Consider the following 23,970-nt stretch of genomic DNA (forward strand, 5'->3'; position numbering starts at 1 on the left):
CCTCCCATCTCCCCAGAAAAAAATCTCAAGTAAGCCTCAACATTTTTGGGTTATTCTCAGATACTCAAAAGTTCTCCAATCACTTTAGCTATGAATAAGTTTCAATTTAGTAAAGTAATGTATCCAATATTATATAATAATCAAATTTCAAATGTAATTTAAGGTAAAACTTTTAACCCCCGACCTCATCCTACAGCTCTACTTTACTGCAAGGAAGGTCCTTCAGTGGGAAAATGAGGGTGATAGACTTTGTCTCGATTTCTTACTTTACACCTCCAGTTAACATGGTTCTTAACACATCTAGGGTCAAAATAGAAGGGGAGTGGAGGAAGAGGAGAGGTAAGAGCCAAAGAAATAGGTGTGTGTGTGTGTGTGTGTTTAACCTTTATTTTAGATTCAGGGGATGTATGTGCAAGTTTGTTAACTGGGTGTATTTCCTGATGCTGAAGTTTGGGGTTCAAATGATCCCATCAACCAAGTACTAAGAATAGGACCCAACAGTTAGTTTTTCAACTCTTGCCTCCCTCCCTTCTTCCCCTCTCTAGCAGTCTCCAGTGTTTACTGTTGCCATCTTTATGACATAAGTATCCAATGTTTAGCTTCCACTTATAAGTGAGAACATGTGGTATTTGGTTTTCTGTTCCTGCGTTAATTTGCTTGGGACAATAGACTCCAGTTGCATCTGTGTTGCTGCAAACGATATTATTTCATTACTTTTCATGGCTGTGTAACATTCTATGGTGTACCTCTTTGAGTGATACAAGGAAGTACACAGATAAACCTAAGAGAAAATTCAGTAGCCTGTTCAAAATAACCAGCTAAATGCCAGAAAGTAATATTTTGGAGACAAATTTGGTTAGATAGGTGACTTTTCAATTTAGCTTTGGTTTAACCTTGAGTCTACTCAGAGCCTAGATAAAAGCCTAAGAGGAAAGCTCCATAGGATTGGGTCATGCAGTGCATCTACAGTGTACCTAGTTGTACAGACATTTTCTAGAGGCTGGTGGGTGACCTAATGTCAACTAGCCCATTTCTTGACCAGCTTATACTTTTACAGGCATCTTATTTTTCAATGATGAACACTCTGATAGCTCTTAAGTGCCCTCACCTCAGCACACAGGAAAAAGAGGAAAGAGACCAAAGAGCTAAACACAGAGTTTGTGTCACCTGCAGTAATAACCATTTACTGTAACCACTGTCAGTTACCTTTAAAACTATAACTCTTGCCAGTGATTCATCAGGCAAAGTGCCACCTCACAGCACAAACTAATCCTTGGTACCCAAAATGTGAAAAAAAATCAGGTATCTCAATGTAAAGGAGAGCAGAATTTCAGACTTGAGGGGAACCTACTCATGACTCTCAGGGCTCAATGAAGAAGACCAGAGTACTCCAAAAAAGAAATCAGTGGCACCTTCCCTGTGTTCTTCAAAGGGTATCAGGGTCACCAGGAAGTCTCCTTTAGGTCTCTTCATGTGGCCACCAGAACTCTATTTCCTTTTAGTAATTTCCCATCTACTGACCACCAAATGAAGGAGGTAGGGGCTTGAGGAGAAACATATTAAGAATGCAAGGAAACTGGATGGAAGATAAATGATGGTAAAAAGGAAGAAAGGGGAGCAGGAAATGGAAAGAACAGATCTGAGAGGAGCCAGTTTGAGATCTTGTTTCCCAAAAAGACCAATGAAGTTCCACATTATCTTCAGCAAAAATCATGCCGACAAGAAAGGAAGCAGACAGAAGGGCTGAGCATATAGTTAGCATGGGTTTGAGAAGCTTCAGTTGACTGAGAAGCTCCCATGGGAGAAGCAGGATCCAATAGAGACCTGAGAGGCCTTAAAAAAATTATAGCATGAATATCAACTTTCAATTAAGCTCCCTTCTGACCATAGAGCTCTTTTAAATATCTTTTCAAAAATTATCAGATTTCAGCTGGGACCAACAGCAAATATTCTTGGCTCTATTTTCTCCCGTAATATTGAACTAATCTTATTTACCAGAGATTCACCTAAGTCACATGAAAGTGAAAAGCATTTGGGTTTGTTACTATATTTCCAGCAGTTTTAGGTATATTTAGTTAATATGATTGTCCATTTATCTATAAGCCAGTTTGAAACTCATTTAAGGGATTCAACAAATAAAACAAACCAACATTTTAAACCAAAGGTATACCTAATAGGTGACTCAAGACCAAAACTAATAAGCCTTTTAAGGTTTAACCAAGGACTCCCAAGTCAGCCCTGCAGAGGTGCAAAGAATGCAGCCCTCTCAAGATCCAGAGCCACTTCCCGAAGACAGCTGAAAGAGAAAAAGATTCAACAATGCTTTGAGAGCTGGCAATAGTAGATATGCTAGCTACATATGGGGTTCAACCCACATTTTTGTCTGGCCATATTTTGGGGGCCAGACAACTTTTCAGTTGGTTCATCATAGAAGCAGGCCCAATAAAATGCATGCCCTGACAGGCAGGAAGCCAAGCCACGTTCTCAGGACACGAATTGAAACAAACAGGAAAACAAAAGCTGTTCATATGAGGGAAAGGATTAGTAACAAATCGGTACCCCATGACCAAAAGCCACAATTCAAACATTTTTCCTGTAGTGACTCAAACCAATAATACCATGGAAAGTTCATTTCCAGAGACTAAGACAGCAAAGACTTTCATTGTCACAGGTAGTAATGACATTACTTATGTAAATGGTAAATTTATGTATTATGTAAATCCCACAAAAAATGTGGGATGCCTCCAGTCACAAACACAGTAATCTGTGACAACAGGCAAACAATACTGGGATGTGAGTTTCCCTTTACTAATCAAGCAATGAGGACAAGGACTTCTTATAAGAGGAACTCCCCTGAGAATTGAAATGATCAAAGAAAACCTTTGGGTTCCAGGCTATCCAGCTGGCTGCCTGACACAAGCCAACACTTTGCACTTCCCAAAAATGGACTAGAGAGAATGTCTTTAATGGTCACAAAGCCAATATATCAGGATATAAAACAAAGGAGAATCTCAGAATACAAGACAAAAGGAGAATCTCATCCAGTTTTTGACTCAGTTACCCACAGCAAAGTTAGTCTAACTAAACAGAAGTCTGAAAGAACTATGAATCCACCAGCTTGTAAGGCCAGCTTGAGCAACAACCTTAGAGAACATATGCCTGTGCTCCTTGCCCTGTGATTCTGCTGTTTATGATAAACAATATAAAAGACAAGACAACAGAAAACAAGGCAGCATCTCTGCAAGGGAAGGGATCAGAAAATAAGACTACTCATACCAAACAAAATCACCAGATTCACTATACCCAGCAACTAGTTCGTACAGATGATTTTCTCTTGCTAATCTGAATTTTGGAAAAAAAGAGATGAGAAAATTTTACCTTCTATTCTCCACCAGGTGACACTACAGGCAGAAATCCAAGAGGGCTGTCTTTGGAAAACAATGTTTACCATTTTTCTTTGCTGGCTTTTCATCAGTTGTTCCAGAATCTCATCTGCAGGCTCTGGAGCAAGTCAAGTGTCCCAGCTGCCCCACAGTGGGCACCAGAACTATAGGAATAATTGATTAAATCACTGAGCACATGATTGAGCTTGGTTTCCAGCCCTTCTCTTCTTTCTCATCTTTCTGAGGATTCAAGGATACTCATGATATCATTTGATCCAAAGCTCCAACAGTCTAATCAAATGGTTGGTCTTTCTGATGGGGCCTATCCCCATCCCAAATCATTTCATTAGTATAAGCTTATACTAGGGCCCCACCATGAATCACCTCACTAGCATAAGCTATCTGGACCACCATGAATGACAAAGAACTCCTATCATTTGGGAAATTTCAGATGAACTAGTTTTCCTCTCAAGAACTAGAGACAAACGCTAATCATATTATCCATTATACAACAATCTTCAAGTGGATGAATGACCAAATGTTTTTTACCAAGACAAGTGGTTTGCAAGACAAGTGGTTCAGGATCTCACTCTGGGATTTAGGATTATTGCTATGTCTTCGGGCCTCAGATGAAAACTGAGTCTAAAACATATTTACGTATGTTGCATATTTACATCCTCTTAATTGTAAATTGGCTAAGCCTGCGTGACTGCAGAAGGACCAGCAGATCTGTGGCTTTTACGTGTGTCAGGCTGGGAAAAGGGCACCTTGACTAAGTTTGGAAACCCAGAAATCTAGGTTGTAGCCTGCACAGATGTACCACAGGAACACTCACTCAAATGCAAAGCCCTACCACTTACTCATGGTTTTAGAAGGGTGGCTCAGGCCACCCCTCACTCACAGAACTCCTGTTTCAATTTTAGTTTCACAGAGTCTCACTTTTCTCTCCTCTTCTTACCTAGCAAAATAATGTCAAAAAACTAGATGTAAGGAGAATGCAGTTGACAAAACAGTTTAAAGAATCATTTTGTTGCACGTGGTACTGAAGAACAAAATGAAATCATTTCTTTAAAAAGTATTCATCCTCTTTGTGATGGTTAATCTTATGTGTCAGTTTGGTAAGGCCATGGTACTCAGATATTTGTTCAAATATTATTCTAGATGTTTCTGTGCAGGTATTTCTTCAGATGTGATAACATTTAAATCAGTAGCCTATGAGTAAAGCAGATTACCCTCCATAATGTGGGCTGGCCTCATCCAAAAACTGAAAAGCCTTAACAGAAAAAGACTGACCTCCCCAGAAGAGGAAATTCTCCCAGCAGATTGTGCTTGGACTCAGATTGCAACTCTTCCCTGTTGTCTCCAGCCCTGCAAATTTGGGGCTCACCAACTCTCTATAGTCACAAGCCAATTCCTCAGAATAAATCTCTGGGGTGGGTGTGGTGGCTCACACCTGTGTAATCCCAGCACTTTGGGAGGCTGAGGTGGGCGGATCACGAGGTCAGGAGATTGAGACCATCCTGACTAACACGGTGAAACCCCATCTCTACTAAAAATACAAAAAATTAGCCGGGTGTGGTGGTGGGCGCCTGTAGTCCCAGCTACTCAGAAGGCTGAGGCAGGAGAACTGTGTGAACCTGGGAAGCGGAGCTGGCAGTGAGCCGAGACCATGCCACTGCACTCCAGCTTGGGCGACAGAGCGAGACTCCATCTCAAAAAAAAAAAAAAAAAAAAAAAAGAAATAAAGAAATAAATCTCTGTCTGGCTCTCATTTTCTCTCTCTCTCTCTCTCTCTCTCTCTCTCTCTCTCTCTCTCTCTCTCTCTCTCTCTCTCTGTTGGTTCTGTTTCTCTAAAGAACCCTAAAACATTTTTAATATTGTATAACAATATGCAATATTAAGTATACATAATTTATTAGTAGAAATGTGCTTTCATTCTATGCACCAAGGAATACTCTGTACTATGTATTTTTACCTGCTGTAAGCATGTTTGTGGTCTGTATTTTCACATGTGTCCTCTGAGTATGAAAGCTGCATGATTACAAACTATCTCTAGGCCTTTCCATTTTCCATGAAGTGACTTTTTCTTTATTACTTACCTTTTATTTCTGCATTCCTACTCTACTGGAAAATAAATTGAGGCACAAATGAATAAAACTTTCTACATTAAGGATAATAAATATGAGTCATTAAATTTTTGTACAACATATCCTATTAGTTTCTTATATTTCATTAAGAAGCACCAGTGCTAAAGAGATATGTAACAGGGAATAGCTGTTCAATAACATCAAAGAATGTTAAAATATGATTGAAATATGATGGGTACATTTGCTACTGTATATTTTTTAAATGTCTATTGAATTTCAAAGAAATATTTGATATATATTACCATTAATTATTTAATATGGAAGAAAGCATTTTACTTCCTGTTGTGTGTATATACAAAGTAAACACATTTTTAATTGTCTATGCATTTAAATGATTTATGAACATAAGGAAAGCTTACCAAATTCACTTCACTTTAACAGGAAGAGAAATCAAACACACTGGTGTAATATAATTTGTGATGATAAATGCTTGTAAATTAAAGCCAATAAGTACAAGATAAAGTGGTAATCTAATAATATGTATTTTATATATTTATTATAAAGTATATATATTAATTTTATAATATACATATGATATATGTAGATATCATTAAAAGAAAAACCTTAGGCCTAAATACAGTATCATTTGCTCAAACCAAGGGGAAAATGGTGTAAGTAAAAGTTAAGTTAGATAAGACGGCCAGAAAAGCACCTTAAACAGAAGTATGACTTGTGCCAATTTAAAACAATGGGACACATGCACACGTATGTTTATTGCGGCACTATTCACAATAGCAAAGACTTGGAATCAACCCAAATGTCCATCTGTGACAGACTGGATTAAGAAAATGTGGCACATATACACCATGGAATACTATGCAGCCATAAAAAAGGATGAGTTTGCGTCCTTTGTAGGGACATGGATGCAGCTGGAAACCATCATTCTTAGCAAACTATCACAAGAAGAGAAAACCAAACACCACATGTTCTCACTCATAGGTGGGAACTGAACAATGAGATCACTTGGACTCGGGAAGGGGAACATCACACACTGGGGCCTATCATGGGGAGGGGGGAGGAGGGAGGGATTGCATTGGGAGTTATACATGATATAAATGATGAATTGATGGGTGCTGACGAGTTGATGGGTGCAGCACACCAACATGGCATAAGTATACATATGTAACAAACCTGCATGTTATGCACATGTACCCTAGAACTTAAAGTATAATAAAAAATAAAAAAAATAAAAAAAATTAAAAAAATAAAAAACAATGGGAAGAGTTTCTAATGTACATAGGCAGACATCTTACAAATGGAGATTTCCTTTATAGGTGTTAATTTCTTTTACAAAAGGGTTTCAGGAAAGCCAGTTAAATTCCAGAAAGGTGTATTTCAGTTTGATAGGCGGTGACTTTTTAAACTTAGCTATTGTTTCTTAGCTAAAATTACTGAGTTCAGGGTGGAGTTCATTAAGGAACAGAGCAAAGAAATCATTCTCTAGGCCTGGGCTGAGTATGGATGGGTCTGATAAAGAAGAAAACCTACTTTTCCCAAAGGCATACTTAATTTTTGTGGGTATAGAGTAGGTGTATATGGGATACATGAGATGTATTGAAACAGGAATGCAATGTGAAATAATTACATAATGGAAAATGGGAATTGCATCCCCTCAAGCATTTGTGTTAAAAACAATCCAATTATGCTCTTTTAGTAATTTTAAAATGTATAGTTAAGATATTATTGACTATTGTCACCCTGTTGTACTATCAAATACTAGGTCTTATTCATTAATTCTAAATATTTTTGTACATGTTAACCATCTCCACCACCCCGCAGAAGCACTCAGTGCTCTCCCCAGGCTCTGGTAACCATCCTTTTACTCTTTATCTCCATGGGTTCAATTGCTTTGAGTTTTAGATACCACAACTAAGTGAGAACATATGATGTTTGTCATTCTGTGCCTGGCTTATTTCACAAAAAATAATGACCTCCAGCTCTATCCATGTTGTTAAAAATGACTGAATCTCAATCTTTTTTATGGCTGAATAGTACACCATTGCATATAAGTCCCACATTTTCTTTATCCATTCATCTGTTGATGGACACTTAGGTTGCCTCCAAATCTTGGCTATTGTGAACAGTGCTGCCACAAACACAGCAGTCCAGATATCTCTTTGTTATACTGATTTTCTTTTTCTGGGGTATATACTTAGCAGTAGGATTGCTGAATCATATGGTAAGCTCTATTTTAAGCTTTTTGAAGAATCTCCAAACTGTTCTCCACAGTGCAGAAACTTTTTAGCTTGATGTGATCCCATCTGTCTATTTTTGGTTGGTTGCCTGTGCTTGTGGGGTATTACTCAGGAAATTTTGCCCAGATCAATGTCTTGGAGAGTTCCCCAATGTTTTCTTGTAGTAGTTTCATAGTTCAAAAATCCATTTTGATTTGATTTTTGTATGTGGTGAGAGATAGGCATATAGTTTCATTCTTCTGCATATGGATATCCAGTTTTTCCAGCACCATTTATTGAAGAGATTGTCTTTTCCCCAGTGCATGTTCTTGATACCTTTGTCAAAAATGAGTTTACTGTAGGTGTATGAATTTGTTTCTGGGTTCTCTATTCTGTTTCATTAATCTATGTGTCTGTTTTAATGCCAACACCATGCTGTTTTGGTTACTATAGGTTTGTAGTATAATTTTTTGGTTTGTTTGTTTTGTTTTTAATGTTTCCACTTTATTGCTCTAGCATGGAACTTGAGGCAAGCCTGGACCTTCAGCAACATGCAAAGAAGAGGCTGAGGGGGTTTGGGAACACAACCTTGCTGAGAGGGAAAACTGACAAGGGAAATACCAGAACAGGGGACAGGGGGTGGTCACCATAACACCAGAAGACATCATCAGCCATGCCATTTGGAGTGAGGAAGGGAACAGAGAAGAAATGGTGTTTCTTCCCATGTACCTAGCACCCACATGGAGGCCACATTTGGAAAAGGACTGGGAGAGGGAAATGGACTGGGAGAGGGAAAGGATGGGGAAAATGGCTGCCCAGGAGTCTCCCTCTCCACCCTGGGTTCATATCAGACCCCATCCCAACCACTTGCCTCTTCTACCCTTGGAAAATGGAACTAACAAACAGAGGGATCACAATAAATTAACATTCTAATGAGCATGTATGGATGGACATATGTTCATGTGCAATGCGGGAAGGGAAGAGGGGTGACACCATCTAAAGTGATTCCCCACCTCAATCTCCCAGCTTACTCCTTTCCCCCTTCACCCTAAAGCCACCATCCAATCAGATAGAAAAGTAAAGGTCTAATTCGCTCAAAATTCCTCAGGTTTTACAAAACTCACAGGACGGAGTGGGGAGACAGGGGGGGCAGGCAGCCACAGGAGTAGAGCTGGTGGAGAGGGGCTATGCTTCTGTCTCCATTTGAGACTGGCTCTCTGTGGTGTTGCTCTTCTGCTCCTTCTTCATCTCTGTGTCAGTGGGATTATCTCCTGAGGAAGCCTCTGGCTTGACCTTGTTCTCCTCCTCAGCTAGCCTCTCAAACATGTTGGCGTAGAGCTTCTTCTCCCAGGCAAGCTGCCTGCAGATCTGCTGCTGGCACACAGCCAACTGGGCTTTGATGGCTTCATTGTTTGGGTAGAGCTGCAGGACCTTCCAGAAGTCAGCCCATGCCAGTTCAAAGTCATTCACAACCAGGTGGTCCTCTCCCCAACAGAAGAGGCCCTTCTCGTCGTTGCTGTCCAGTTCTAGGGCCTTGTTACAGCTTTCAATGGCAATAGAGAAGGCCTGTAGTTTCAGATGACATATGGCTAGGTTGAGGTGAGAGGCCAGTTGAAGGGCTTTTGCCTTCTATGCTTCCTCACTGGAAAAGCTAGACTCATATTTCAGCCAGGACACAATCTTCTTAGACTATAAAAAAGCTTGCTTGTATTTGCCTTACTTGAAGTACACAGTGTCCCGCTCTTTCACTGTGGTGCTCTGTTCCAGCTTCTCTTCTGAATTCATCTACCAAGACTCCTTCGTCTTTTCAAAACTCTTGAGGTGTAATTCATATTAGCAAGGCATTTTGTGGGATTTGGAACTTTTCCTTCCCAACACTGCCAAAAGCATAGCTGGGTTTGAGGTACACAATGGGATGTTCTCCTTTCTACATGCACTGAATGGCCCTCTTCAGACCATAAGGCAAATCCAGGTTCTCCCCCTTGCCTGCCTCAAAGCAGAGCTCCTGATGTTCAAAGGGCTGGTCCTTGTAGCACCCTTCCAGTGCAACCTCCATGATAGCACCCTCACTGGGCCTGGATAGTCTTCACCATGAGTCTGTATTCTCTAGGTGATTCCACCATATTCCTCTTCCATCAGATCTTCTCCCTTAAACTGAAACAACTCCACCTCAAACACAAGCATGGCCTTGGGGAGATCTTTGGAGGACTGCCTGCTGCACCGTAGGCATATTCTGGTTTGCAGGTGATATGGCACACCTCCCCCACCTTCATGGCTGCTACAGCAATGTCCCAAGCTTTGATGATCTCCCTTTTCCCAAGTCAAAGGAGAATTTGTCCTTGTGATCCAGACTGGGGTCAAAGTTTGTGCCATCTAACAGCCAGCCAGTGTAGTGGACAAAGACTCGGTCCCCAATCATGGGCATCTCCGTACCTGTGCCCTCTCTCGATGACTTTCAGCATGCCTTCCTCCTGTTTGGGGCTAATGTCTACTCCCTCCATGGGCAGAGGCACCAATTGCTCCCAGGTCTCAGTCTCCTTCATCTCCTCGGCTGTCATCTCTGTGTGGCGCACTCTTTCTGGGAGCTGGCGCCAGCACCAGTGCACTCTGGGCTGAGGGCACGGGCGCTACCTGCAGGGTGTGTGGGAGGCCAGGCACTGTGGCACTGACTGCGGACTGCGCAGAGGCTGGAGCACCTCTGCCAGTCTGTAGTACAATTTGAAGTCAGGTAATGTGATTCTCTCCAGTTTTGCTCTTTTTGCTCAGGATGGCTTTGACTATTCTGGGTCTTTTGTTGTTCCATGTAAATTTTAGGATGGTTTTTTTGTTTTGTTTTGTTTTCTTTTTTTTTTTTTTTTTTTTTTTCTGTGAAGAATGTCATTAGTATTTTGAAAGGGATTGCAATGAATATGTAGATTGCTTTGGGTGGTACAGACATTTCAACAAAATTGATTCTTCCCATCCATGAATATGGAATATCTTTCTCTTTTTTGGTGTCCTCTTCAATCTCTTTTCTCAGTGTTTTATAGTTTTCACTGTAGAGATCATTTCTTTGGTTAAATCCTAGGTGATATGGTTTGGTTGTGTCCCCACCCAAATCTCACCTTGAGTTGTAATAATCTCTACTTGTCAAAGGTGGGGCCAGGTGGAGATAACTGTATAATAGGGGAAGTTCCCCCATACTGTTCTCGTGGTAGTGAATAAGTCTCATGGGATCTGATAGTTTTATAAATGGGAGTTCCCCTGCACAAGCTTTCTTGCCTGCCACCATGTCAGACGTGCCTTTGCTACTTCTTTGCCTTCTGCCATGATTGTGAAGCCTCCCCAGCCTTGTGGAACTGTGAGTCCAGTAAACCTTTTTCCTTTATAATTTACCCAGTCTGGGGTATGACTTTATTAGCTGCATGAGAACAGACTAGTACACTACGTATTTAATTTTACTTGTGCCTATTATAATTAGGATTACTTTCTTGATTTCTTTTTCAGATTGTTCACTATTAGCATAAACAATGCTACTGATTTTTGTACATTGATTTTGTATCCTGCAACTTTACAAAATTTATCAGTTTAAATAGTTTTTTGGTGGAGTCTTTAGGTTTTCCCAAATATAAGATCATATCATCTACTAACAAGGATAATTTGACTTCTTCCTTTCCAGTTGGATGCCCTTTATTTCTTCCTCTTGTCTGATTGCTCTAGCTAGGACTTCTAGTACTATGTTGAATAACAGTGGTGAAAGTGGGCATCCTTGTCATGTTCCAGATGGTAGAGGGGAGGTTTTCAGGTTTTACCTATTCACTATGGTTTTAGCTATGGGTCTGTCACATATGGTTTTAATTATGTTGAGGTATGTTCCTTCTACATGCAGTTTTTTGAGGGTTTTTCATGAAGGGGTATTGAATTTTATCAAATGCTTTTTCAACATCCACTGACATGATCATATGGGTTTTGTCCATCATTCTATTGATATGATATATCACATTGATTGATTTGTGTATGTTGGATCATCCTTGCAAGCCAGAGATAAATCCCAGTTGGTCATGATGAATGATCTCTTTTAACATATTAGTGAATTTAGTTTGCTAACAACTTGTTGAGGCCTTTTGCATCAAGATTCATCAGAGATATTGGCCTGTAGTTTTCTTTTTTTGATGTGTCTTTGTCTGGTTTTGGTCTCAGGGTAATACTGGCTACATAGTATGTGCTGGGAAGTATCCCCTCCTCTATTTTTTCAGAATTGTTTCAGTAGGATTGCTATTAGTTCTTTTTAAAATTTTCAACAGAATTCAGCAGTGAAGTCATTGGGTCCTGTGCTTTTATTTACAGGGAGATTTTTAATTACAACTTCAATCATGTTACTTGTTATTGGTCTGTTCAAATTTTGGATTTCTTCATGGTTCAATCTTGGTAGGCTGTATGCATCTAGGAATTTGCCCATTTCCTCTAGATTTTCCAATTTTATGGCATAGAGTTGCTTACAGTAGCCACAAATTATCATATGAATTTCTGCATTATCAGTTATAATGTCTCCTTTTTCATCTCTGATTTTATATATTTGGGTCTTCTCTTTTTTCTTAGGCAAGCTAAAAGTTTGTCAATTTTCTTTATCTTTAAAAAAACTTTTTGATACATTGATCTTTTATATTGTCTTCTTCATTTCAATTTCATTTATTTCTGCTCTGATCTTTATTATTCCTTTTCTTCTACTAATTTTGGGCTTGGTTTGCTCTTGCTTTTCTAGCTCTTTAAGGTCCATCATTAGGTTGTCTATTTGAAGTTTTTATTTTCTGTAGGCACTTATAGCTATAAACTTCCCTATTAGTACTGCTTTTGCTGTATTCCATACAACAAAATGGTACATTGTGTTTCCATTATCATTTTTTTCAAGAAATTTTTCAATTTCCATCTTAATTTCTTCATTTACTCACTGGTCATTCAGGGGCATATTGTTTACTTTCCATGTGTTTGTATAGTTTTCAAAATTGCTATTGTCATTGATTTCTAGTTTTATTCCATTGTGGTCAGAGAATGTGCTTGATATGATTCCCATTTTTTGAATGTTTTAAGACTTGTTTTGTGACCTAACATATGATCTGTCCTTAAGAATAATCTATATGCTGAGGAAAAGAATGTGTATTCTGCAGTCTTTGAAGGAAATGTTCTGTAACTATCTATTAGATCCATTTGGTCTATAGTGCAGATTAAGTCTGATGTTTCTTTGTTGATTTTCTGTCTAGAACATTGATGCAGTGTTGAAAGTGGGATGTTGAAATCTCCAGATATTGTTATATTGGGCTCTACTTCTCCCTTTAGCTCTAACAATATTTTCTTTATACATCTAGGTGCTCCAGCATTCAGTGCATATATATTTAATATTGTTATATCCTCTTGCTGAATTGAACTCCTTATCATTATATAGTGACCTTCTTTGTCTATTCTTAGTTTTTTCTTGAAATCTATTTTGTCTGATATGAATATAGCTGCTTCTGCTCTTTTTTGGTTTCCATGGATTTGGAATATCTTTTTCCAATCCCTTTATTTTCAATGTGTGTTTTATAGGTGAAGTCTGTTTCTTATGGGCAACAGATCATTGGGTCTGTTTTTTGGTTGTTTTTGTTTTGTTTTTCTTTTTTTGGTTTTGTTTTGTTTTGTTTTGTTTTGTTTTGTTTTGTTTTGTTTTGTTTTTGAGATGGAGTCTCACTGTCACCAGGCTGGAGTACAGTGGGATGATCTCGGCTTGCTGCAACCTCTGCCTCCTGGATTCAAGCAATTCTCCTGCCTGAGCCTCCTGAGTAGCTGAGACTACAGGTACACACTGCCACACTGCCACGCCAGGCTAATTTTTATATTTTTAGTAGAGATGGGGTTTCACCATGTTGGCCAGGATGGTCTTGATCTCTTGACCAACTGATACGCCTGCCTCAGCCTCCCAAAGTGCTGGGATTACAGGTGTGAGCCACCACACCTGGCCTCATTTTTTTTATCCCTTCAGCTATTCTATGTCTTTTGATTGGAGAATTTTGTCCATTTACATTCAATTTATAGATAAGTAAGGACTTACCTCTGCCATTTTGTGATTTGTTTTCTGGATGTTTTGTGGTCTTCTCTTCCTTCTTTCTTTCCTTCATGTCTTTCTTTTTGTGAAGGTAATTTTCGTTGGTGATGTGATTTAGTTTGTTGCTTTTTATTTTTTGTGTCTCCATTATATGTTTTTTGGTTTAGGATATCATGAAGCTTGCAAATACTATGTTATAACCTATTATTTTAAGCTGATAACAACATTGTTTGCATAAACAAACTAACAGAAACAAAATTTACAAAGACTTCATGCATTAATTTTGTGCCCCTGCTTTAAGTTTTTGTTACTGTTTATATCATATTGTAATATGTCATGAAAAGTTGTTGTAGTTACCATGTTTGATTGGTAAATCATTTAGTCTTTCTACTTAAATAAGAGTAGTTTACACACTACATTTTCAGTGCTATAATATTCGGTTTTTCTGCATACTTAACTATTACTAGTGAATTTTGTACCTTCAAGTGATTATTTATTGCTCATTAATGTCCTTTTCTTTCTTATTAAAGTACTCCCTTTAGCATTTCTTGTAAGACAAATCTGATGTTCATTACATCCTTCAGCTTTTGTTTGTCTAGGAAAGTCTTTATTTTTTCTTCATGCTTGAAGGATATTTTCACCAGATATACTATTCTAGCATAAAAGTTCTCTTCCCTTCAGCACTTTAAATATGTCATTCCATTCTCCCTTGGCCTATAAGGTTTCCACTGAAAAGGCTGCCACTAGGTGTGTTGGAGCTGCATTATTTGTTTCTTTTCTCTTGCTGCTTTTTGGATCCTTTTTTTATCCTTGACCTTTGCAACTTGAATTACCAGATGTCTTGAGTTAGTCTTCTTTGGATTAAATCTGCTTGTTGTTCTGTAACCTTCTTGTACTTGGATACTGATATTTTTCTCTAGGTTCAGGAAGTTCTCTGTTATTATCCCTTCGAATAAACTTTCTAACCATATCTCTTTCTCTACATACTCTTTAAAGCCAATAACTCTTAGACTTCCCCTTTTGAGGCTATTTTCTAGATCCTGTAGGCGTGCTTCATTGTTGTTTTTTTTTTTTTTTTTCTTTCTTTCTTCTTTTGTCTCCTCTGACTGTATTTTCAAATAGCCTGTTTTCAAGCTCACTGATTCTTTTTCCTGCTTGATCAACTCTGTCATTGAATGACTGTGATGATTTCTTCAGTATGCCAGCTGCATTTTTCAACTCCAGAATTTCTGCCTGATTCTTTTTAATTATTTTAATCTCTTTGTCAAATTCATCTGCCTGAATTTCTTTGGGTTTCCTCAAAACAGCTATTTTGAGTTCTCTGTCTGAAAGATCACATATCTTTGTTTCTCCAGGATTGGTTTCTGGTGCCTTATTTCGTTTATTTATTGAAGTCATGTTTTCCTGGATTGTCTGGATACGTGTAGGTGTTCATCTGTGTCTGGCCATTGAAGAGTTAGGCATTTATTGTAGTCTTTGCAGTCCAGGCTCTTTATACCCATTCTTCCTGGGAAGGCTTTCCAGATATTCAAAAGGACTTGGGTGTTATGATCTAAGATATATCTGCTTTAGAGAGAACCCCAAGACCAGTAACACTATGATTCTTGCAGATTCATAGAAATACTGCCTTGATAGTCTTGAACAAGATCCAGAAGAATTATGTGGACTACCAGAGACTCCGGTTCTCTTTGCTTTGTCCCAGTCTCTCTCTGTGCTGAGCCACCTGTAGCTACAGGTGGAGTGACACAAGTACCGCTGCAGCCACCACTCCTAGAACTGTGCTGGGTCAGACTTAAAACCAGCAGAGCACTGGGTCTTGCCCAAGCCCTGCTGCAACCACTCTCTGGCTACCGGCTATGTTCATTCAAGGCCCTGAGGATCTACAATTAGCTGGTGGCAAAGCCAGCCAGGCCTATGTTCTTCCCTTGACGGTGATGAATTTCTCCAAGCCCAAGCTCCAGGGGGGCCCAGAGGTGCCATTCAGGAGCCAGAAACTAGAGTCAAAAATCTTAGAAGTCTACCTGGCGTTCTATTGTACTGTGACTGAGCTGACACTCAAACCACAAGACGCAGTGCTTCCCACTCTTCCCTCCCCTCTCCAAATGCAGCAAGCCTCACCCCATGGCCACTGACACCTCAAGCCCACAGGGAGTACTACCTTACTACCACCATGTTCCCTTAAGACCCAAGGGCTCTTCAGTCAGCTTGTGGTGAATGCTGCCTGGCCTGGGACTCACCCTTTAGAGCAGTGAGCTCCCCTCTGGCCTAAGGCAGGTCCAGAAATGCCATGTAAAAGCCAAGTCCTGAAATCAGGTACCATGAGTGCCTACTTAGTTTTCTACACACCTGTGAGGCCTACTTTTATAAACTTTTTATCCAGGATAGCTTTCTTTTTTGTCTTTGGGGCAGTGTAGTAACTAAGCAAAAAGGAAAGCAGATTTAACTTTTCTTATAAGTTATTTAAGCTTTTCATTTGCCTTTTATAAAGAGTCTTTAATTTAAAATACTGAAATACTTTAGAAGCTTCTGCATATCAATAGGCATCCATAGATGAGACTAATTTGGGAAGCTCCCTTTTTTTTCATTTTTTTTTAAATTTCAACTTTTATTTTAAATACAAGGGTACATGTGCAGATTTGTTATATGGGAATATTGTATGATGCTGAAGTTTGGAGTACGGGTTCCCTCACCCTGGTAGTAAGCATAGTATAGTACTCAATAGGTAGTTTTTCAACCCACCCACTCCCAACCTTGAGTTGTCCACAGTGTTTATTGTTCCAATATTTATGTCCATGTGTTCTCAATGCTTAGATCTCAGTTATAAGAGAGAACATGTATTTTTGAATTTTCTGTTTCTGCATTAATTTGCTGAGGATTATGGCCACCAGCTCCATCCATGTTTCTGCAAAGGCCATGTTTTCATTTTTTATAACTGTGTACAATTTCATGGTGTATATATATCATGTTTTGTTTGTTCAGTCCACCACTGATGGGCAGCTAGATTGATCCCATGTCTTTGCTACTGTGAATAGTGCAACAATGAGCAGACAAGTGCATGTGTCTTTTCAGTAGAATGATTTATTTTCTTTTGGGTATAAACCTAGTAATAGTATTGCTGAGATGAATGGTAGGTTCTTTGAGAAATCTCCAGATTGCTTTCCACAGTGACTAAACTAATTTAAATTCCCACTAACAGTGTATAAGTTTCCACTTTTCTCCACATCTTCACCAGCATCTATTGTTTTTTTGGATTTTTAGTAGTAGCCATTCTGACTGGTGTGAGATTTTATCTCACTGCCAGTTTGATTTGCATTTCTCTGATGATTAGTGATGCTGAGCATTTTTTCATGTTTGCTAGTGACTTGTATGTCTTCTTTTGAGAAGTATGTCTTCATGTCCTTTGCCAATTTTTTAATGAAATTATTTGGTGTTTTGTCTGTTGATTTGTTTAAGCTCCCTATAGATTCTGGATACTAAGCCATTGTTGGATGCATAGTTTGCAGATATCTTCTCTCATTCCGCAGTTGTCTGTTTGCTTTGTTGATAGTTTCTTTTGTTGTGCTGAAGCTTTTTAGTTTAATTAGATCCTTTTTGTCTTTTTCTTGTTGTTGTTCCAATGGCTTTTCATACTTAGCCAAAAATTCTTTACCAAGACTGACTTTGAGATAAGTATTTCCTAGGTTGTCTTCTAGGATCTTTACAGTTTGAGGTCTTACATTAAAATCTTTAATCCATTTTGAGTTAATTTTTGTATATGGTGAAAGGTGGGGGTCTGGTTTCACTCTTCTGCATACAGCTAACCAGTTATCTCAGTGACATTTATTGAATGGGAAGTGCTTTCCCCATGGCTTGTTTTTGTCAGCCTTGTTGAAGATCAGATTGTGGTAGGTGTATATCTTTATTTCTGAGTTTTCTATTCTCTTCCACTTGTCTTTGTCTGTTTCTGTACCAGTACTAAGTTGTTTTGGTTAGTGTAGCCTTGTAATAGTAGTAGTCGTAGTAGTAGTAGTAGTAGTAGTGGCAGTAGTAGTAGTGTAGCCTTAGTGTTGAATCTTTAAATTGCTTTGGGCAGTACAGCCATTTTTACAAAACTGATTCTTCCAATCCATCAGCATGGAATGTTTCCCCATTTATCTCATCTCTGATCTCCTTCTGCAGTGTTTTTTAGTTCTCTTTGTAGAGATCTTTTACCTCCTTGGCTAGCTGTATTCCTAGGTATTTCATTTTCTTTTGGCTATTGTAAGTGGGATTGTGTTCTTGATTTCACACTCAGCCTGGACTTTGTTGGCATATGGAAATGCTGCTGATTTTTATACAATGATTTTGTAACCTGAAACTTTACTAAAGGTGTTTATCAATTCTAGGAGACTATTGGCAAAGTCTTTAGGATTTTCTAGGTATAGAATTATGTCATCAGCAAAGAGAGATACTTTGACATCTTTTCCTACTTGAATGCCTTTTTTTTTTTTTTTTTTTTGAGACGGAGTCTCGCTCTGTCTCCCAGGCTGGAGTGCAGTGGCCAGATCTCAGCTCACTGCAAACTCCGCCTCCCGGGTTCACGCCATTCTCCTGCCTCAGCCTCCCAAGTAGCTGGGCTTGAATGCCTTTTATTTCTTTCTCTTGCCTGATTGTTCTGGCTAAGACTTCCACTACTGTGTTGAACATGAGCGGTGAGAGTGTACACATTGGTTCCGCTCCAATTCTCAAAGGGAATGCTTCGAACAATTGCCCACTTAGTATGATGTTGGCTGTGGGTTTGTGATAGACGGCTTTTATTATTTTGAAGTATGTTCTTTCATTGCCTAGTTGTTGAGGGTTTTTAACACGAAGGGATCTTGGATTTTATCAAAAGCTTTTTCTGCATCTATTGAGAAGATCATTTCATTTTTGCTTTTGATTCTGCTTATGTAGTGAATCACATTTATTGATTTGAATATGTTGAACCAGCCTTGCATTCCAGGAATAAAGCTTACTTGAGCATGTTGTATTAACTTTTCAATATGCTGCTGGATTTGATTTGCTAGTATTTTGTTGAGGATTTTCATGTCTATATTCATGAGGGATATTGGTCCAAAGTTTCCTTTCTTAATTGTGTCTCTGCCAGGTTTGGGTACCAGGCTGATGCTGACTTCATAGAGTGAGTTAGAAAGGAATCCCTCCTCTTTGATTTTTTTGAATAATTTCAGTAGGATTGGTATCAGTTCTTTGTATGTCTGGTAGAATTCAGCTGTGAATTCATCTGAGCCAGGGCGTTTTTTGGTTAGTAGGCTCTTAATTACTGATTCAGTTTCAGAAGTTGATAGTGGTCTATTCAGGTTTTTAATCTCTTCCTGATTCAATCTTGGAAGATTGTGCCCTTCCAGGAATTTATCCACTTCCTCTAGATTTTCTAATTTGTGTGCATAGAGTTGTGAGCCCTCATTTTCAACTGCACTTCTTCAAATGCAGTGTTGTTTCTTTGGAATGTTCCATTGTAATTTTAAATTACCTTTAGTAAGGTTTTGCTATTTCTAAAAGTGTTTGCTGTTTCCAGGACCTAATATTTATACATGTAAGTGTGGGCATAGCCAGAAGGTAGATTACTCAGTTCTTAAGAAAATAAGGGTCCCATTTTTATCTTGAATCTTAGCTTTAATTCTCAGAACCTCTTAATCAACTTAGCCAATAATTTTTTCCTACCTTGGCACATAAGAAAAACAAAGGAGGTAAAACACAAAAATCCCTATAAATTTCTACAGGCAAAGTTTGTGTCCCCTGAAATATTGCCATTTTCTACTGGTTTCTGTCTGACCCATTTGGACATAAGAGGCCTGTAACTAGATCCAAGCCAGTTAATTATCAGATCCAATCAGATTCTGGACCCAATTCAGTTTTTTTGTGACTTCCAAACCTAGTTTGGATCAGAAACTTGCTCAAATTCAGAAAGCTCAAAACACAAATATGTGGAGCTTTGAATTCTGAGAGAGAACTTACCATCATCCCCAGTTGCTGTGAAAAAGCAGTGAACACAATGGGCCCTGCAGGTACCTCACTTGGTCACTCAACGCTCCTGGGGGTCACTGGAAGCTCTACTTCAGATCCCACTTCTGATACCATCTGTTAAAAAAAAAAAAAAAAAAAGCCTTAGACAAATTAAATTTAACAGAGTTTAACTGAGCAAAGAATGATTTGTGAATCTGGCATCTGGCAGCCTCCTTAGACAGACTAAGCTCAGAGAGACTCCAGTGCAGCCACGTGGTGGAAGATTTATGGTCACAAAAAGGAAAGTGACATACAGAAAATGGAAGTGAGGTAACAAACAGCTAGATTGGTTACAGCTCAACATTTGCCTTATTTGAACATGATTTGAACAGTTGGCTGCCTTTGACTGGCCAAAACTCGGTGACCGGCACAAGAGTAGGTTATTGTCTATTTAAACTTCCATTGAGGTTAGTGTTCACTATGTACAGAGAAATCTTTAGGCCAAACTTAAAGTATGTAAGGAAGCAACTTTAGGATAAACTTGGTTTAACAATATTACATGTACATATGTGTATATACATATGTGTCTTTGTGAATATAAATATAAATATACCTATATATATAATCCTCTAAGATATTGGCACTTTTAATAAAGTTGTTATTAAATAACATTTAGAGATAAAAAACAATGAATTTGATTAGTTTAGAGAGCAGAGAAAGTTTACAGAGCTAATTCTAACATGAATACAGTTGTTTATTATATTCAGTGTGAAATTAGAATCAACAAACCCGTGATTTTTTTAGTATTCACTCAGTCTATACCTGTGTACAAGTAATTGGCTCATTATATTAAAATTGCTTTTTACTTCATTTCATGTTAACTCTAAAATCTGTTAATTCTGGAATTTTTTAACGTTCTTCAATTTCTTTTTAATTTAATAATAATATTGTTAATGTTATCATTGCTTCTATTTTCTATGTGCTTAACATTTCTCTAGAGTTAAGCAGGCCTTATCTTCCACTTTATAGTGACAGTAAATTCATTTGTGAGTGGGGGAAGATTTTCATTCATGCAGATGGGCTTGAGATAGACAAATAGATACTCAAAGAGAACAACAGAGAAATACACAAGAATATACACAATACACATACTAATTTATCATCTATTTACAGAATGATAGACATTGCAACTGAGTTCATAGGCCAGATACATTGAGTTTATCTATTTACATATCATTTAAAAAACAGAATGGAAATCTTCCTATAGGCAGTAAACCTTTCCCTGCTCTCCAAATCAGGATATTCCACCCAGAATTTGCTTATCTCATTGTGCTCTAATACACTGACACTCACATAGTATAGGACAGTTATATCTACAATAGATGGTTCCAGTTAGTGATGCTAATGTTCTTGTTCAACTTTTCATAGGTGTTTATTTCTTCAACTTTAGAGACAGAGTTTAAGATATTAGTCATTTCTTGCTGCTATTCTCTGCCAGATAAGTCAATGTAGTACAATGTGAGAGTCTAGGCTTTGCATCCAGATAGACCTGAGTTTAAATCCTGATCAACTGTTTACTAGTTATATGGCTTGTCTGACTGTAAAGTGGAGATGACAATATCCACCTCCATAAGGTTTCTTCTATAGGTGATGACAGTACAAATATACAGTACTGGCCACCTGTTGGGCTTTCAATATATATGTGTCTCTTGCCACCACCCTCTACAACACCCACACCACCCAACACCCACCCACATCCATCCTCTTCTCACACTTTCCTTCCTGTCATCTGTGAACTGGGCAACTACATAACCAAGAAGATTTGAATTACACCTAAACCAAAATCCAATTATTATAATAGAAGTATTTTTTTATTCTGAGTGCACACTATTAATTAGCAAAACAAAGAACATAAGCCTAAGGGCTAATCTATTTGGACCTTTAGGTAGGTAATATTTGAGATGGTCCTTGAAAGTTGATAGGATTTAGACTGAAAGACATATGTAGAGAAGCATTCTGTACAGAGGAAACTGTTTCAGGCCTAAAGCACAGCATAGAACAAGGAATGATTCAATTTATCTGGAATATAGGGTGTATGTGGTAGAAGATAAAACTCAAGAATGAATATAGGCCTGTTTTGTCAAGGATTCTGAGCACCAGGTTAAGAAGTTTAATTTGATGGAAAATAGGAGTTATTGATATTTTCTAAGCAAAGGACTTTTGTTTTAGGAGGATTTCTCTGGTGTTAGCATTTGGGATATATTCGTGCTTGAAGAAACAAAAGTGAGGAGGTCATTTAGAAAGTTATAGTGTGGTTCAAGCAAACAGCAACAAAACCTAACTCTCACTCATTACTAGTGGTAATGTAAATCAGTACAATCTCCATGACAGGCAACTTGGCAATCTCTACCAACATTACAAATGCACATACCATTTTCCTTAGCCATTCCACTTCTAAGAATTTATCCTCAGATATATTTTCAAATGAGTGAAGTGATGCATATCCAAAGTTATTCATAATAGCATAAAACCTTAATAAGAACTTGAATAACTTATAGCACATCCCTAGTAAGAGAATTACAGCATGTATATACAATAAAAATGGGGAAGTCCCTTATGTACTGATCAAAACAATCTCTAAGATGTATTAAATTTTAAAAAATTAATGTATAAAATTGTGTACCATTTGCTTCCATGTTTTAAAAATAAAAATAATTCTGGAAGAATATACACACACACACACACATACACAAATGATATTGGTGGCTTCTTGTTGAATCCAAAATAAATATTAAAAGCAATAAGGCCTAAAGTCAAAGTGGTACCTATAATATTGGAGAGATAACTTATTAGAAATTGATAGTGGGGAAAAATTTATAAAGGAAGAATATGGACTTAGAAGAACATAAATTTGTAGAAAGCCTAGTATTGAATAGTATTATGTTATAGCATGAAGGAGATAAGTGTAGATTTCTGTGCTTTAAGCAGAAAGAAAATTTAAGAAATCCTGTTTGGAGAATATAATTGTCATCCCAGTTTTGCCAAACAGGCACCAAAATACTTGGAGATTTATTGTTTCACCCAAAGTCATACAAGTGATGACATAGTAAAAACAAAACACTTCTTTCAAACTAAAAGTTTTATCTAAAGCTTCAATGGAATAGATATGTAGACAAGTAAGCCCTCACAGATGGAAGTGCCCTCTTCCTCCCTCACCAGTTACCCATGTACCTTCCCTAATAAGGTGAATGTTCTTATTCAGCAGGAAATATTCCCTAGACATTAGTGTTTAATGAAACCATTTATTAAAATTCATATAATTCTTTCAAACTTCTAAAGTATCCGAGGTTTGCCTGATTCTGATAATAATATTCAAGCAAAGATTTTTAGAAATTTTTCTTTAAGTCAGTATGAAATTTTGATGTTTAGTCAAGATTGAATCTATGGTTTAGATTTCATAACCTCATTAACCCTCCTTGTGCCTCTTATGTGCAGTTCTGGGTACTTACTATTATGTGGAAGGGTTGACATTTTTAGAAGGGAAACATTTATAAACCCTACTTCTTTTTAACAAGCTGATTTAGCTAGTTCCTAAGATAATTTACTTTCAGAAAGTATAACCCTTCGCTATATAACAGTATTAACTTATAGATTGATTTATCAATAAGTTATTTAAAGGAGTTATAATTTAAAGCAAGAATAACAAACAATAAATCAAATATGAGTCTACCACTGCAAAATTTTTAATAGATATCTGGTTTAGTTACAGTCTTTTATGAACTTCTCACCTTTTATCCCCGGAGTTAGAAACTTCTATCAGGGTATTATTCTCACTGCGGTTGAAACAGCCCTCCAGATGCCAGCAGATTTGGCAGTAGGTGTCCTCTAGTGCTGACTCATAAAGGTTTGAAATTTTTTATATTTCTGGTCTTTCTCCCATCTCTGCAGAGATGCCTTTCTAGGTATCTTGCTTTTAATTAAGTCTTTATACAGTACCTCACCTGACTCTTGTATCTGGGTCAGTCTTCTCATCCCTGCAAAGCCCCGGGAGAACTATTTCACTTAGATTATCGCTGTGCCAAACTTTACTTCTTAAAATGTCTTATTTCAATCAAAACAGATGTGGCTTGCATAGGCCCAGTCAAGCCCTAGTATTTTCTCTCTAATAAAGGAACAGTTCTTGGGTGACTTTGTTAATACTTAGCAAGTGTTCATTCTTTAGCATTGTTCTTTTTGTCCTTTGAGTCTTT

The 23,970-nt window shown here is 37.9% G+C and overlaps 1 protein-coding gene and 1 pseudogene across 1 annotated transcript in view; one reads left to right on the forward strand and one right to left on the reverse strand.

Moving 5' to 3' along the window:
• NDST3 (N-deacetylase and N-sulfotransferase 3) overlaps positions 1-23,970 on the forward strand; it is a 223,764-nt gene that overhangs the window by 148,311 nt on the left and 51,483 nt on the right. The window lies entirely within an intron of this gene.
• Positions 8,890-10,262, reverse strand: LOC104663578 (annotated as a pseudogene).

This window comes from Rhinopithecus roxellana, chromosome 2 (genome assembly GCF_007565055.1).
Source record: "Rhinopithecus roxellana isolate Shanxi Qingling chromosome 2, ASM756505v1, whole genome shotgun sequence".
NCBI classification, from domain to species: domain Eukaryota; kingdom Metazoa; phylum Chordata; class Mammalia; order Primates; family Cercopithecidae; genus Rhinopithecus; species Rhinopithecus roxellana.